The sequence below is a fragment of the Teleopsis dalmanni genome, chromosome X, assembly GCF_002237135.1.
Source record: "Teleopsis dalmanni isolate 2A chromosome X, ASM223713v2, whole genome shotgun sequence".
NCBI classification, from domain to species: domain Eukaryota; kingdom Metazoa; phylum Arthropoda; class Insecta; order Diptera; family Diopsidae; genus Teleopsis; species Teleopsis dalmanni.
The window spans coordinates 61,387,599-61,392,406 of NC_051848.1; positions in this window are offsets into that span (position 1 = coordinate 61,387,599).

Consider the following 4,808-nt stretch of genomic DNA (forward strand, 5'->3'; position numbering starts at 1 on the left):
TTAAACCTGAAATTAATTTTTTTTTTAAATTTATGTGCAAATATAGAATGGCTTCTTAGTATGTTTGTGTAACATTCATCGATAGTCTTATAGCACCTTTTCTTAAATTTTATCCTAAATTTCATTATTCAGAATTTACTTCTAAATAAACGATGTTTCTTCAAATGTGTGGAGTTTTTAATTAAAATAAAATTTATAAATAAGTTTTAAGATTAATTTTCTTTATGTAGAAAATATTTTCATGACATTATCGGTAAAGAATGATTCAGATTCATTCCATGGCTATAATTATCATATGAGAAGTAATATAATTTGAAAAACAAGATATGAAGATATGACGCAATACTTAGTGCCGGTGATGGTGATGATGACACTCGTATTTTACCTCCAGTATCTCCAGACAATGAACCTCATGTGATTACCAAATTACCATTGAATTTTCTTCTCACCCCGGCCAATTAGGCAGCAGCTTTGTTACTGAACAAAAATTTTTGTAAAATTGGATTGACTTTGAAACGGTCAAACGCATTTCCACTTTATGCACGACTTATGAGTCATGACGCTATAATTCTTGCACCATTTATATACTATGAGATCGTAACTTGAGACCCTCATCCTTTTACAGCTTCTTTGGGCTAAGACTATGGGCATTGTTCTTAAACAGTAAGGAATCGATAACTTACCATCTTCTTTGACACTGGCCTCAACAATGGTAATGGTTTTATTAGTACCCACATTAACCAGTTTTAACGAAGACATGTATCAAAAAAAAACTTTTCTAATTACGGACTGATTTTTGAAAGATTTATTTTCAGGTTGTCAAAAAAAAAAAGTTTGGATATAAAAATTTTCATTTGTTCGTGTTTACTTAATATTAAATGCGTTGATCGATTATTGAAACGGTTAAAATGATAGATGAAGATAATACGAAACAAAAGCTTATTATTGTGTAAATAACAGAATGTAGACTAATGCTTTATCTATCAATATTATATGGAAGGTACCTTAATACATACATAGTACTAAAGCTATCTATACTATACTATAAGATACTATAAATACTATCTCAATATATAAAATATATAAAAATTAAACATTATGTTAAATACCCTGGTAGCATAGTATGAGCATACTAGAACTGTAGGGGACAGGGTCTGAGTACAAATCCCAATGGTTGGTGTAAAAACACACTCAAATATGATTGGTGACTCTAAACCTGAAAATAGAGCTTAAACCACTTATTAAATTCACACAAGTGCCTACTTGAAAGTATGTATAATGCTATAACTTTATCTGGTATCGCTAGAAACCAATAGATCTATATATGACTTGATTTATCCAATCAAATCTAAACATTATACTAGATTCACACGAAAATTTTGTTTGTAATGAAAGACACTTTCACTTACAAACATCTGTTTAGAATTTTCTCAAAAAGTGGTTTTGTCAAATTAAATTCATTTAATTATAAAATATTATTATAAGGTATATATAAAAATCAAAAACTGTAATAAATGTCTATTTTTAAAGCTTGCTCCAATAGATGTCAGGATGGACAGACAGAAAAGCACATATAATACATTGTATTTATGAAAACTAAACAGTTTTATTCTGTTAACTTTATCCTGAAATTTATTTAATTATAATCAATCAGCCAAGATGAGACGAAAGGCAACCAGCTATGCGGAAAATGAACAAAATAAGAGAGGACGCATATACTTGGAAATTTGTCGATTATTTTTTGTCGAAGTTTTTTTGTCATTCATTTTTTTAATGAATTTCTTTAAGATATAGCATTAGTTTATTTTATATACACATCCTTATGTAAAAAGTAATATTCTGATGGGTATTATATCGACATATTCGTTCTTTAAAAACTGAAGCTGACATTATGTTATTTACTTTATTATAGTTGATAACTTTCTCAAGTGTTTCTAAAATTTCATTTATCACAACTCCTGCGACAGCCCGAACCTTTGGCCTATTCTGATACTTTCCAATATGTGAACAATGTTGCTTTTGAACTGTTATTTTTAATGAATATCAGTTGCTTCTGTTCCTAGTCTTTTTATGTCAATAAAACATTTAAAACAGCAGTAGGTTTTCCCAACTTTCTCATTTCCTTTCAACCGTGGTTCAAATCACTAAGCTCTATTTTATGGTACTTATTCATACAGTTTTAGTATTTTATAGTATTTTCAAGAGGATCTTGTCTACGACAAGAACTAAGTTTTATACGAACTTTGTTCAAAAAAGGTGACTTTTTCCTTCTCAAACAATACTTATTCATTCATCTTTATCTATATTGTTCTCTCAAAAAAAAAAATCACTTCCAAATATAATACACCTAGATCAAAGCTATTTTCAATTCTCGAAGCACTTATGGTATACGTTTTTTGGTATGACTTTGAACACTTCTAGCGATGTTATCATCATATTTTAATCATGGTACATATCTATGGGACTTCTGGGAAGAAATAAAACCACAGAAACCAAGTCCGTTACATATAATGGTTAAGGCTTTATAATGAAATTGTTTTGGAACAAAAAATTACGCATAAGCAATCTGCTGATGAGATGGTTCTTTTGATCAAAATTTAGCAATTTCCAAAGAAGCTTCACTGATACATGCCTTATTCCCAAAATTTGATGATATGGGCCAAACAATATGGCAACATCTTCCGCAATGTCTGTAATTATGATTTATCGATTCTCCACAATAATTTTTTTCACTACTAAAATGATGATGCACACAGGACGAATCTTATCATTAAAATCTTCTTGGCCTTCTGCGAATAGCTTGTACCATTTATAAACATTTTTTGTTCGGTCAGAATAGATTCGACAAATGTCATAAGTAGCGTTTTCAGTACATTGAAGCACTGATTTTATTTTTAATCAAAATTTAATAAAGAGGTTTTTTCGAACAACAAAAATTCATTTTATATTATTTTAATTAATTGAATTTTTGGCTGACCATACAGCTGTCAAATATGCATCATCAGTGGTCTTGGAAATAATTCTTGTATTTAATTATTCGTAAATAATTTTTTTAGACTGCAAGTACCAGTAATCAAACTCGAGTCCTGCCAAATTTGAAGCTCAGAGTCAGTGCACGTTAACCAAGTAACCTCAAAATTTAATACATTTTGTACGTGTTTTAGTTTTAATAATAACTACGCTATTTAGAGGCTCTTGGTTGGTTGGTTAGTTTTATTGGCAGTGGAGTTTTTCAATCCTTCAATCCATGTAGTGCATAAAAATTAATCTCTTTTAATTGAGCAATTTCTACAGATTTGGAAATGTCTCATGTACATGCGCTCATTATTTTGATAAAAGAAAGTTGTTTTAAAAAATTTTTATTAATTTTTTTCCATAGAAAAACTATGAAGCTGTTAAAATCCTTCATTCAGTTGTAAAAGTTTTTTACTTCCAAAAAGGATTTATTTATATATTTATATATAGATTTATATATATTTAGCCTCTGTCGACACACTTTCAACCGAATCTCTTTCCTTTTTTGTACTGCACTATTATTAAAAAAAAAATTATTTAGAGAATCAAACTTGTAGATAACTTCTAATAGTCATAAAGTAGTCAAAAGTCATAAAGTAAACACTAAATTTAAATTATATGTACTTGTAGTTGGGAATTATAATTATGTATGCGAGGGGAAAAAAGACTTTTCACTGATATTCAGGCTATAAGCAAAATGATTAGTGCGGCAGATATTGGTGCATTCCTTTTGGGAGGATTTAAGTCACAATATCCTTTTCCTTTTATCGATAAATGCATATTAAATATCAATTTTAACAGAATACTGTTGACTTTAGAACTCACCTTATATGTCAACAATTTTAAACAATTCGATTATCAATTAAGCATTCAGAAGTGCGTAATTATTAATTTTTCATAAACAAATATGTATGCGGGAAGCATTTATGCGAGTACTGTGATTTTCATAGATCTGCGCTCGTATATTGTTAATCAATTTCAATAAATTGATATTAATTTTGAAATAAATAAACAAATTTGTAAAATGCCCAATTCAAACAATCACTTCCAAAAAGCATCTACGAAATTCTAATATATTTGATGACTATGAGTTCGGCGTTGTATATTAATTCGAGGCGTCAAGTGTGACATTGACGTGACGTTAAGATGTGAAATTTGTTAATTTACAAAATAAATTTTTCCATTAGCACGACTCCAATTTATTTTATTTGTAGTATATAATATGCTTCTGCTTAAATTTAATGTTTAAATAATCTAATATTGAATTATGAACATTTTTTAGGACTTTCATAAAATGAATTTGCAAATATTTTAATATTAATAAAATTTCTGTGCATATCAACATGACATAACAAAATTATAAAATGTTCGTGATTTTTTATTAATTAAATTTCTTATATGATTCTATCTGATTTGAAAAGTAATGAACATTAAACTTATTAAAAAAATTAAATTTTCATCTCTAATTACCTTCTTTTATCCATTCATTTGAAATTAAAACTGAAACTACTATATATCGGAAACAGAATCACCAAAACATGGGTTTCAACTCCGCCATCTTAGTTAACATGCTATTTAGGCAGGAAAACTTCCCAGTATTTTCAATTTTTATTTTCGATTCTTAGCTATCGTCGTGAAAAGCCAACTACTTATTAGTTTGATTATAATGTAAATCAATTTTTTTTCATTTAGGTTTATTCTAAGACTCAAAGCTTCAGCATTTTTGAAAAGACCCAACATTATATACGTAGTCCAGGTTGGAAAGTTGAAGTAGATTGGATGCCACTGCTTTC